The following is a 13,653-nucleotide window of genomic DNA, read 5'->3' on the forward strand; positions in this document are numbered from 1 at the left end:
GCCTTCGACAAAACTATACGCTTGTTCGTTGTTAACCAATGTGAAGTTCCTGTATTATATTGGCAAGAAGGAAAGTCACAGGGGGTTACTTAGAATAATAGAAGCATAGAGTTGGAAGGGACCACCAGCATCATCTAGTCCAGCCCCTTGCACAACACAGGAAATTCACAACTACCTCCCCCCCCACAGCCCAGTGACCCCTACTCCATGACCAGAAGATGGCCAAGATGCCCTCCCTCTCATGATCTCTATATGACAGCCCTTCAAATACTTTTGTCACCAGAGTAATTAACACCGCAGAGGTGCACAACCAAGAAATCAGCCCTCGTTGTAGCAGGTCCCATTGTTGGGGAGGGCTTGTGGCTCAGTGGTAGAGCCTCTGCTTGGCATGCAGAAGCTCCCAGGTTCAATCCCTGGCATCTCCAGTTAAAGGGACCAGGCAAGTAGGTGATGTGAAAGACCTTCTGCCTGAGACCCTGGAGAGCCGCTGCCGGTCTGAGCAGACAATACTGACTTTGATGGACCCAGGGTCTGATTCAGTATCAGGCAGCTTCATGTGTTCATGTGTCTGTTTCTTCCTTTGGTCAGACTGAATGCTCTCCTTCTTGTGCAGGTAATGGGCCGTTAAGTCTAATCAAAGATCTGTGTAATTAACAGTTCCTTTAATTTCTCCAGTAGGGAGAAAATGACATTTTTTAATGATTCCAGAGTGGGCTCCATGGGAAATATGCTAGGATTGCCCCTAAGACACAAGGGATTCATTTTCTCCGCCTTTCAAATTGCTGGGTAGCAGTTTACCTTTCAAATTACATCTCAGAGCTGCTTTGGTGTCTTCAGTTTGGCAGACCGACGAACCAGGGCTATGAAATCCACGCTGCGTTCTTAATTGCTGAGGTGAGGAATGGGCTTTATTTTCTACTCCAGACTGCTCCGGGCTTGCTGAGGCCGAGAGGGAAAGAGATCTTGGGGTCGTAGTAGACAGCTCAATGAAAGCCTCAACCCAGCGCGCTGCAGCGGTGAAAAGGACAAACTCCGTGCTGGGGATTACTGGGAAAGGGATTGAAAACAAAACAGCCAATGAATCCATATAATGTCCCTGCTTAGATGGCGCAGCCTCATTTAGAATACTGTGAGCAGTTCTGGTCGCCAAATCGCAAAAAGGACATCACAGAGCTTAGGGCTGCTTAGCTTGGAAAGAAGGCAGTTAAGGGGAGACATGATAGAGGTCTATAAAATTATGCATGATATGGAGAGAGTGGACAGGGAGAAGCTCTTCTCCCTCTCTCATTATTCTAGAACATCTGCTGAAGCTGGAGGGTGAGAGATTCAAAACAGACAAAAGGAAGTATTTTTTCACACAACGCATAGTTAAATTGTGGAACTCCCTGCCCCAGGATGTGGTGATGGCTGCACACTTGGAAGGCTTTAAGAGGGGAGTGGACATGTTCATGGAGGAGAGGCTTATCTATGGCTACTAGTAAAAATGGATACTGGTCATGATGCATACCTGTTGCCTCCAGGATCAGAGGAGCACGCCTCTTATATGAGGTGCTGTGGAACACAGGCAGGATGGTGCTGCTGTAGTCATCTTGTTTGTGGGCTTCCTAAAAGCACCTGGTTGGCCATTGTGTGAACAGATGAACCAGGGCTTTTCTTATGTTCTTAAGAGGGTAACCAAAATGATTAGGGGGTTGGAGCACCATCCTTAGGAGGACAGGCTGAAGAGTCTGGGACTTTTCAGTTTAGAAAAGAGACAACTAAGTGGGGGCATGATAGAGGTTTATAAAATTATGCACAGGGCAAGGTAGACAGGGAGAACTTTTTCTCCCTCTCCCAAAATACTAGAAATTGAGGGCATCCAATGAAGCTGATGGGCAGTAGATTCAGGATGGACAAGAGGAAATACTTCTTTCCCCAGCAAGGGACTAAAGTGCGGACTTTGCCGCCAGAGGATGTAGTAGTGATGGCCACAGATGGCTTTAAACGGGGATTAGGCAGATTCATGGAGGAGAGGTCTATCAGTGGCTACTATCCATGGTGACTAAAGTGAACCTCCACATACAGAGGCAGTCAACCTTTGAATTCCAGTGCCGGGAGGCAACATCATGGGAAGGCCTTGGCCTGTATGTTGTTGGCCTCCAGAGGAACTGGTTGACCTCTGTGTGATCCAAGTTTGAACAGCAAGGATAACTAGTATTTACATTCATGGATAAGTTCACTGGTGATGTTACATTGTGTGTCCATGGGTGGGGTGGGGATAGTGAAAAGTATAAATAAATATCATGGCCCTAATTGTGACAAGACACAACCAGTCAAAAACTATTCTCACAAATTACTTCTGCAAACTATTTTGGGGATGAGTCCAGTTGCACCTTAAAGACTTACAAAATTCCTGGCAGGGTATGAGCTTTCGTGAGTCACAGCTCACTTCTTCAGATACTGAAGGAGTGAGCTGTGACTCACGAAAGCTCATACCCCGCCAGAAATTATTTTTGTCTTTAAGGGGCTACTGGCCTCTTGCTCTTTTCTACTGCTACAGTAAGACTGACACGGCTACCCATCGTCATCTATTTTGAGGGTGTTGCGATTTCTAATCCATAGATACTGCATCCGACAGTGTTTTTTCCCCAAGCTCTTTCATTGCACAAATTAGAAAACAAAACGTTAGATAACATAATTTCGACAAAATGGCTGACAAACAACGAACCACGTCAACGTGGCATACATTGGGAAAGATCAGTTTGCAGAGGGTGAACGTAATTCCTGCCAACTCCAATCCATTTTGGAGAGGCGCGCAGACCTTTTACGCTTGGGTTCTTTAATGGGGCTTCATTTGCTAAGTGCGTGCTCCATCAGGAAGCCTGTTTTACGGGGCTTTGGTTGTACTAGACTTAGTCCAGAAGTTGACGTGGGGAGGAGACAGAAGACCGATATCGTAATAGGGCTCTAAGCGCTTTCCGTCACACAGAAAACAAAATTAGGTGCGCTTGTTTTGTGTGCAGTTAGGGCAAATGAGACAAGAGTGCAGACACCTCGCTCTCCAGACATCTGCCCCGTTCATGTCCAAAGAACACATGAACACATGAAGCTGCCTTATATTGAATCAGACCCTTGGTCCATCTAAGTCAGTATTGTCTACTCAGATCAGCAGCGGCTCTCCAGGGTCTCAGGCGGAGGTCTCTCACCTCACCTACTTGCCTAGTCCCTTTTTTCATATATGGAATAATAATTGAACTATATAAACTAATTTGCTTATATCTGTAATTTCTATAATTTCTAGTCATCTCTGCATACCGTTAGTTTCTATATAAACTATATAAGCTAACTACTTTGAATGTGTTGATAAAATATATTCTTCCTCATAGGCCCATGCGTCTTTAATGAACAGGCCATTAAAATTATACTCTCATCCAATTATTTATTTTTTTAATAGTATTTATTTATTTTACATAATAAAAAATAGAAAAGGTGAAAAATGGATAGACTATATAAAGCTAATAATACAGATCAAACTGAGATTACTACTACACATGAAGATATACCAGGCAAAATCAAACCAAGGACATGATTAAAGAGAATGAGATAAGCATGCTTAATTTATATATAATTTAAAAAACCCTCGATATTTCAAAAGAGTGCAAAATTCAAAAATAACCTCACTAATGGTCAAGTGTGTCAGATATGAAATGATAAATGAAACATATAAACCAGTTTGCTTATATATGTAATTTCTGTAGTTGTTTCTATTCATCTCTGCATACTGTTAGTTTGTATATAAACTATATAAACTAAATAATTACTTTGAATGTGTTAATAAGATATATTCTTTCTCATAGGCCACATGCAGTCTTTAATGCAAAGGCCATTAAAATTATATTCTCATCCAATTCTGAAACAGCCACCAATCAAAAGGGCTTTTCCATGTGTCCCTTTATAGTAATCCTTCAAAAGCTCATTTCCTGTTACTTGACCGCAGCGTGCTTTTAATAATTTAGGTGCCGCGGCTGCACATTCAAAAAGAAAGCAGCTTGCTGTTGATTAGATAGGGGGTGCTAATCTCTTCTGTAGTGATTTTCATAGAAGTGTCAGTCATGCTTTAAATCCTGGTTTAAAACCAACACCTGCATGTGCTAATCTCTGTAAATGAAAATGTAAAAAAAGAGAAGAAAAAAAGAAAAAAACCCAGCTCCTGCCATGTTATAACAGCACATCAGCAGAATTCAAAGTTCTCGCAAACTCTTTGTCTTTCCTCCTTCCTTTGTTAATATATCTAATTCTGAACAATGAGAGTGTGGATAAAAAAATCTGTACAATGGGGCCATGTACAGATGGGGAATATTTTTCTACCAGCCTGGGGGAAGTTTGCAAAACAAACACTTACTCCTGGATACTGCAAGCCCCCCCCCCCAGATGCTTTTTTATGCAGCAATTGGGTTTGGGAGGGGGGACTTTTCTCTCACAGTAAGCACTACAAAGTAAGCCAATTACTTTAGACAATAGAGATCATTTCCCCTGGAGAAAAAGGCTTCTCTGTAGGGTAGAATCTATGTCTGTGTCGTTATACTCTATGTCATTATACCCTACAGAGGTCCCTGCCTTCGTCAAACTCCACCCTCCCCAGGATCCATCCCTAAAATCTCCAGGAATTCCCCATCCTGGAGTTGGTTTTCCTACCCATAACCCCAAGAATAAACTTTCCCAGAGATCTTTTTTACAAGACAGGTTAGTACTAGGGATGCCAGCCTCCAGGTGGGACCTGGGAATCCCCCGGAATTACAGCTCCTCTACAGACTACAGAGATCAGCTCCCCTGGAGAAAATGGATGCTTTGCGTGTGTGTGTGTGTGTGTGTGACTCCATGGCATTGTACCTCACTGAGGTCCCTATCCTCCCCAGGCCCCACCCCCAAATCTCTAGGAGTTTCCTAACCTGGATCTGGCAACCCTACCCCTCATCCCCTGCTGGCAGTCAGGGGGGCCCTGGCAACCCTAGTTAGTACAAACACTGCAATACACATCAATACAACCCCCAATACACTGTAAATTTCCTGCTTCGTTGCAGATTTGAAGTTTGTCTCTCCAGCAAAGGTATAAATTAGAAGTCCATTTCATGAACTTGAAAACATTCATATTGATTTTTTAAAAATATACCACTACGAGTTTATTCTTCTAAGCCTCCTTCGCCTTAATTTTATCACAAGGGGCATGTAAATCTTTTTTGGAAAAGACAGGTGGGGATTTGCTGCTAGACGACCACACACTGTGGAAAGTTATCAGTTTAGGGGAGGGATAATGGATGCGATCTCTGTGGAAGCCAGACTGCTTCAATGGGTTGGGTAATTTAAAATATCTGCTGCCAACTTCGGGATTTACTCAGCGCACAAAACTTACTTATTGCCTAGCAATAAGCTGGGCGATTGTAATTTATCCTTTGGTGGTCCCGTCCTACCTTTTTCTGAAAAGCCAGGCTTTCCAGCCACCACTATGTTGCAGCAAAAAAATAAATAAATAAATAAACTTTTCACAGCCATAAAACCCAGAATGCTTGTTGGACAAACTGTTGTAAGATTTACGGAGCAGAGCCGAACTCAACGTACACATTTAGCAGAAAATGACTATGCATAGATCACCATTGATGCTGTTACTTGGGCATAATATCTCAGCTGCATAATTTATTTGCCAAAGGAAGCACATGATGCATACAAAAGTTATCATTGACCCAGAGCCCATGTTTCCAGAGGGGCAGAAGGCAGAGCATAGCACACCGGTGCCTTTTTTTGCAGCCATAACTAGTCAATACATCACACACAGGTGACTTTTTTGCAGCCCTAACCAATTGGTAAACACATAGCACGCGGGTGCCTTTTTCGTAGCCATTATGTTACACTTTAGAGGCGCCTTAGGTAAATTAGGATGATATTTATATGATTTTATAGGGCTATTTTAAAATGTCTTAAAGTTTTCACTGATCTAAGGGGATATTTATGTTTGTAAGCCGCTCTGAGCCCGGTTTTGGCCTGGGAGAGAGGGATAATAAGTGGAAATAATAAATAGATAACCAGTCAGCAAGTACATAGCATGCGGATGTCTTTTTTTGCAGCCATAACTAGTCAGGAAACACATAGCCTGCACGTGACTTTTTTGCAGCCATAACCAACTGGTAAATTCATAGTCATGAATCAGAAGTGACTTGACGGCACTTAACACACACACAAATACATAGTATGCGGGTGCCTTTTTTGCAGCCATAACCAATTAGTAAACACATCACACGGGTGACTTTCTTGCAGCCATGACTAATTGGTAAATATAACACGTGGGTGACTTTTTTGCAGCCATGACCAAGCAGTAAACCAACAAGCTAAAATCCAGAATGCCCCAGTTGAAGCTGCCATTAACTCTTATATAGGGTCAACAATCTCAACGGGGTTTCTGGAGTTCTCCCAGAATGACACCTGATCTCCAGATTACAGAGGTCGCCCCAGGAAAGAGAAGCTTCGGAGAGTGACTCTACGACATTATGCCCAGCTGAGGTATTACACTAGGGTTGCCAGCTCAGGGTTGGGAAATACCTTGGGATTTTGGGGGTGGAGCTGAGGAGGGTGGGGTTTGGAGAGGGGAGGGACTTCAATGCCATAGAGTCCAATTGGCAAAGTGGCCATTTTATCCAGGTGAACTGATCTCTACTGACAGGAGATCAGTTGTAATAGCAGGATGGAGATCTCCAGCCACCACCCAGAGGTTGATAACCCTATATTATGCCCCACCCCAAACTGTAAGCACTGTCCCCAAATCTGAAGGAATTACCCAAGCTGGGGTAGGCAGCACTACTCTTGGGGGGGTGTATGTGTGGAAATCATCATGTCTAGTTTGATCCGACATCTGATAATTAAAAATCGATAGTGAGAAAGTCAACTTTGGGGCAGAGAAAGGCTATACTAAGAAGACTCAACTTTTTATTATATTTGTTAATGATGAATTGATCTGAGTCATGTTACATTTCCCACCCTCTTGTAAAAAAAAAGGCAAATGTCAAGCACAGAGAATGGAGGGGCGTTATCTTTTGTGGTTGTTCCTGGCTAGGGTTGCCAGGTCCCTCTTTGCCACCGATGGGAGGTTTTTGGGGTGGAGCCTGAGGAGGGTGGGGTTTGGGGAGGGGAGGGACTCCAATGCCATAGAGTTCAATGGCCAAAGCTGCCATTTTCTCCAGGTGAACTGATCTCTATCAGCTGGAGATCAATTGTAATAGCAAGAGATCTCCAGCCAGTACCTGGAAGCTGGCAATCCTATTCCTGGCCAGAACCCCAAGGAGGAAAAATAAATATAGCTCCTTCACAGTTTCGTGACTGAAGTTTCACTTTTCTTTGACGTTATCATGTGTCTCAGCACACATTTGTTGTGTTACTGGAGCTGTGAAATCTGATGCGTCTAGCAGTTATTAGTCTACTTAAGACAGTATCACCAATTTTAAACAATACTCCCTGTTGACAAAGATGCTATAAGGTGTCAATCTGCAAATTGCTCCCTTTGGACAATTCAAAAAACCCAACAACAACGTGTTGTGGTAGTGTGGAGAAAATCGTCCACTCTCAAAGAACATACCAGTGATCTAATGTAGGGGTCCCTGATAGGGTTGCCATATTCCTCTTTGCCACCGGCAGGAGGTTTTTGGGGTGGAGCCTGAGGAGGGCGGAAGGGGAGGGACTTCAATGCCATAGTGTCCAATGGCCAAAGTGGCCATTTTCTCCAGGTGAACTGATCTCTATTGTCTGGAGATGAGTTTTCATAGCAGGAGATCTCCAGCTACTACCTGGAGGTAGTATCAGATCACAAAAAAAATATGGTGTATCCATGGTTCAATGACGTGGATAATAGTCTGCCTGACACGCGTCCAACGCAGAGAGGGGGGAGACGTAAGAATCGTACCTTCCCCTCAGAAACGGATTCTTCCAGCGCATCGAGCCGTTCTTCAAATAGGGATTATTCCCTTAGACCCAGAAATAGGAACCAGGACTATAGTGATTTTTTTCCCAGGCGGGGCAACAGGAAGACACCAACTTAGTGGTAAATCTTTCCAAGAGAACACTTACTCATGAGGAAATCCACGTCCTTAATTACTGACTTGGCTTTGTTCCTAAACCAAAATACAATGCATTTCAAACACGTATAGATGGCTCTTGCAGGAGGTGGAGCCAGCCACAAAATGGCTGCTGTATCTTACCTTCAGTCAGACAGTGAATATCCTTGTGCTATCATTGCCAAATCAACATCTGGCCCTGCCCACTATCTAAAAACACTTGGTGGGTGCCAGAAAAGATGTCGGGAGGCTCCATGACACCCATGGACACCACGTTGGGGATCCCTAGTCTAACGTTTCAACACCATGTCAAACTATTAAAACAACCTCCGTTTGGTAGGTGTTTTAAGTGTACTGGGCTTCACAAGGCCTATATCTGGCCTGCACCTAGGGTTGCCAGTCTCCAGGTGGTGGCTGGAGATCTCCCGCTGTTACAACTGATCTCCTGGTGACAGAGATCAGTTCCCCTGGTGAAAATGGCTGCTTTGGAAGGTGGACTCTATGCATTATTAGGGTTGCCAGGTCCATCTTCACCACTCACGGGAGATCTTTGGGGCGGAGCCTGAGGAGGGCAGGGTTTGGGAAGAGGAGGGACTTCAGTGGCATAGAATCCAATGGCCAAAGCGGCCATTTTCTCCAGGGGATCAGATCTCTATTGGCTGGGCATCACTTGTAACAGCAGGAGATCTCCAGCTAGCAACTGGAGGTTACAATAAAAGACACAGCACTGTGGCCGTAATAACAAATAAGTCAAACGGTGCTTGATGCCAACAATTTATAGTGCAAAACACACATATACAAACATGTTAAATAACATAGTAATACAAGAAAACACGGTGTTGCTGTCAATAGTCCCAACAGGGGTGCGAGAAGTAGCTTCCCTTGGCACTGCCGCTTGCTTGACAAAGTTTAAAAAAGCAATGCTTCTCTTAAAAAGGCAATGTGCGGCTCAATGCGCCTTAATGCTGTACATAGTCCAATTTCAACTTGAATATTGGAGAATGCAATATAGGGAAGGATCCAGTTGACCTATTTCGATAAGCTGCTTCTTCAGTTGCATTTTTATCATCAAAAGGACCTCTATAGCGTTGATCACACCTTATATTTATAAGTAACTCATTTCCAGTCATATTCACTTCCACGAATTGAGGTGTCTTATATTGAACAGAGGTGTATTTTAATCTCCTTCTGACAAGGTTAGATAGCTCTCTCAACTGGAGGTTGGCAACCCTATTAAGCCCCATTAAGCTTCTGTTAAAAGGACAGGGTCTTCTTCTCCAGGCAGGTGGCAACCCTCGATTCAAGAAGAGTTTGCAGTTTCTGGAATTCAAGATTCTCTGCTCTCTTTGGTGTATTAGCATGGGCTTGCAGTGTTAGATACTAGTGACAATTATGTACAAGATTACCTCTCTCTATAGTTCTTTTGTGTGCCATTTGGGATGCTCAAGAGAGCTCTCGTGTTCTTTAGGATGAATTTTGTTTATGAGGTAACCGCAAGCAGACTGTCTGCATGGCTAGCAAGAGGCATTATTGCCGGAAGGCTTTCGCATAGATAAAGGAACGATTTCAATGCCAAATAGCTTTGAGTGCGTCCTCAGTTATTTCCTTTCTTCTTGGTGTGCTTAAACGTGAGACTGGTGGTTAACCCAGAAGTGCTTCAGTCCGTGATGCATCTCTTTGGGAGTTCTGCTGTCATAACAGACAGAAGCTGCCCTCTCTTCTGACAGGTCTCGATTTGACATGCAGAGGATTTCTTTTTCTTCTTCTCCCAGGGGGCAAAGCTTTCGTAAGCTGCTCCGACCTTTTTGGAAAGACTTCGGTCAAATGAGAATGGCTGTGCAGTTGGATTGCTGGGATTTCAAGAGCCTTCCAAGCCCAGAGACAGCCGTGTGCTCTCAGCCAACGTTGGGTGGAATCCATGCACCTGTGTACAATGGGGTTGCCAACATCCAGAAAACCTCAGCCAAAATGCATGGAAATGTGCGAGGAGAGTGACCTCTGATGGTCGGAAAAGGCATGCAGACTCAAAGCAAAGCCCCGAAGCAGTGTGTGTGTGGGGTGACCCCAAGAAAACAGCCATGCATAAAAGGCCTATGATGATTTACAGCGTGTTGTAGTGGTTAAGGGCGGTGGTTTGGAGCAGTGGACTCTAATCCGGAGAAATGGGTTTGATTCTCCACTCCTCTGCATGAGTGGTAGAGGCTATGGTGAACTGGATTTATTTCCCCACTCCTTCACATGAAGCCAGCTGGGTGACCTTGGGCTAGTCACAGCTCTCTCAGCCCCACCTCCCTCACAGGGTGTCTGTTGTGGGGAGGGGAAGGGAAGGGGATTGTATGCCGCTTTGATTCTTCCTTAAGTGGTAGAGAAAGTCATCTTATAAAAATCAACTCTTGTTCTTCTAAAAAAAAAACCCTTCCCTCTCCCTGTTCTATTTGCATATATTAATAGCACATTTTTCAGAACTGTCAATTATATTTGCCCACTGGGACTGACTTACATCCAAAATGCATAATTTTAGCTCATTTCAAGATTCCACCCCCCTTTCCCTGCAGCAAAGAACAGCCCTTACAGAAATCTCTGAGACTGCCAATACTGTGCTCATAGGGTTGTCAGGTCCCTCTTCGCCACCAGTGGGAGGCTGGAGAGGTGGAGCCTGAGGAGGGCAGGGTTTGGGGAGGGGAGGGACGTCAATGCCATTGAGTCCAATGGCCAAAGTGGCCATTTTTCTCCAGGGGAACTGACCTCTGTCGCTTGGAGATCCATTCTAATAGCAGGAGCTCTCCAGCTAGTACCTGGAGGTTGGCAACCCTAATCTGACCCTAATCTGATTGGCTGTGCAGATTTTTAAAAATTGCTGCCTCACAGCACAAGGATCTTCATTGTGTGAGTATGTAAGGAAGTTTTGTAATGGCCTATGGCTAAACAAATAAACAAATACTCTACTCATTGCATGAGTGAAGGTGTGCATGTGTGTGTGTTAAGTGCTGTCAAGTCGCTTCCGACTCATGGCGACCCTATGAATGAAAGTCCTCCAAAATGTCCTATCTTTGACATCCTTGTTCAGATCTTGCAAATTGAAGGCTGTGGCTTCCTTTATTGAGTCAATCCATCTCTTGTTGGGTCTTCCTCTTTTCCTGCTGCCCTCAACTTTTCCTAGCATGACTGTCTTTTCCAGTGACTCTTGTCGTCTCATGACGTGGCCAAAATACGACAGCCTCAGTTTAGTAATTTTAGCTTCTAGGGTCAGTTCAGGCTTGATTTGATCTACAACCCACTGATTTGGTTTTTTTTGGCAGTCCACAGAATCCATAACACTCTCCTCCAACACCACATTTCAAAGGAATCTATTTTCTTCCTATCAGCTTTCTTCACTGTCCAGCTTTCACACCCATACATAGTAATAGGGAATATGATGGCATGAATTAATCTAGTCTTGGTGGCCAGTGACACATCCTTACACTTCAAAATATTTTCTAGCTCCTTCATGGCTGCCCTTCCCAGTCTCAATCTCCTTCTGATTTCTTGTCTGCAGTCTCCCTTTTGGTTGATGGTGGAGCCAAGGAATAGAAAGTCTTCAACAATTTCAATTTCCTTATCGTCAACCTTAAAGTTGTATAATTCTCCTGTAGTCATTACTTTTGTTTTCTTGATGTTCAGCTGTAGTCCTGCTTTGGCACTTTCTCTTTTAACTTTTAGCAGTAGTCGTTTCAAATCTTCACTATTTTCTGCCAATAATGTAGTGTCATCAGCATATCTCAAATTATTAATGTTCCTCCCTCCAATTTTCACCCCACCTTCATCTAAATCTAATCCTGCTTTCCTAATTATATGTTCTGCATATAAATTGAAGAGATAGGGAGATAAAATACATCCTTTTCTGACACCTTTGCCAATTGGAAACCATTCTGTTTCTCCATATTCTGTTTTAACTGTGGCCTCTTGTCCAGAGTACAGGTTGCACATTAAAACGATCAGATGTAGTGGCACACCCATTTCCTTTAAAACCAGCCATAGCTTTTAATGATCCACACAGTCAAAAGCTTTGCTGTAATCTATGAAACACAAGCTGATTTTCTTCTGAAATTCTCTTGTATGCTCCAGTAACCAGCGTATATTTGCAATATGATCTCTAGTGCCTCTTCCTTTTCTGAAATGAGCTTGAACATCAGGCATTTCTCGTAACAGCCTTTGCTGTAAGATTTTGAGCATCACTTTACTTGCATGAGAAATTAATGCGATGGTCCATTAGTTGCTGCAATCTTTGATGTCTCCTTTCTTGGGAATTGGAATGTAAATGGATCGTTTCCAGTCTGTGGGCCATTGTTTTGTTTTCCATATCTGTTGGCATATTCTTGTCAAGATTTTGATAGACTCTGTTTCTGTGGCTTGGAATAGCTCTATTGATATCCCATCTGCTCCTGGTGATTTGTTTCTCCCAATTGCTCTCAATGCAGCTTTCACTTAACGTTCTAAAACTGTAGGTTCTTCTTCAAAAGATTCTTCTTGGAAAGAATCTTTTATCCTTTCATCTCTTTTGTATAGTTCTTCAGTGTATTGTTCCCACCTTTTCTTTATTTTGTCCTGTTCAGTTAATGTATTTCCATGCTGATCTTTCGGCATGCCTAACCTTGCTTTAAATTTCCCATTGATTTCTTGGATCTTGTGGAACAGATCTCTTGTTCTTCCTTTTTTGTTGTTCTCTTCTATTTCTTTACACTGGTTATTATAATAGGTCTCTTTGTCTCTACGTGCCAGTCGCTGGAACGTTGCACTTAGACTTTTGTTTCTATTTCTGTCACCTTCTACTTTTGCTTCTCGTCTATCTCTGGCAATTTTAAGAGTTTCCTCAGACATCCATCAAGGTTTTTCTTTTCTTTTGGCTACAGGAATAGTCTTTGCACATTCTTCCTTGATAATATCTCTAGTTACCACCCATAGTTCTTCAGGTTTACATTCACTTGAACTCAGTAATGCAAATCTGTTCCTTACATGGTCTTTAAACTCTTCCGGAATATTGCTTTGATTGTATTTCAGTGCTATGAATGTTTTGGTATTTTTCTTAAGCTTTATCTGGATTTTCGATATTAACAATTCATGATCTGTACCGCAGTCGGCTCCTGGTCTTGTTTTGGCTGCGAGAATAGAGCTTCTCCATCTTCTCCTTCCAATTATATAATCTATTTGATTTCTATACTGGCCGTCTGGTGATGTCCATGTATACAATCGTCTATTTGGTTGCCTGAAACATGTGTTTGCAATGAACAGATTGTTGTCTTCACAGAATTCTACGAGGCGTTCTCCTGCTTCATTCCGTGCTCCTAGCCCAAATCTGCCAACAACATTTGATTCTGCTTTGTTTCCTACTTTTGCGTTTCAATCACCTATGATTATCACCATATCTTGTTTAGATGTCTGATCAATTTCTTCCTGAACACTGGAATAAAAACTTTCAATTTCTTCTTCATCAGCATCTGTAGTTGGGGCATAAACTTGAATGATACTTATGTTGATAGGCTTTCCCTGAAGTCTGATTGATATTATTATCGATCTCAGCTTCCCTGACACACACAAACCC

Source organism: Euleptes europaea, chromosome 10 (genome assembly GCF_029931775.1).
Source record: "Euleptes europaea isolate rEulEur1 chromosome 10, rEulEur1.hap1, whole genome shotgun sequence".
Lineage (NCBI taxonomy): Eukaryota > Metazoa > Chordata > Lepidosauria > Squamata > Sphaerodactylidae > Euleptes > Euleptes europaea.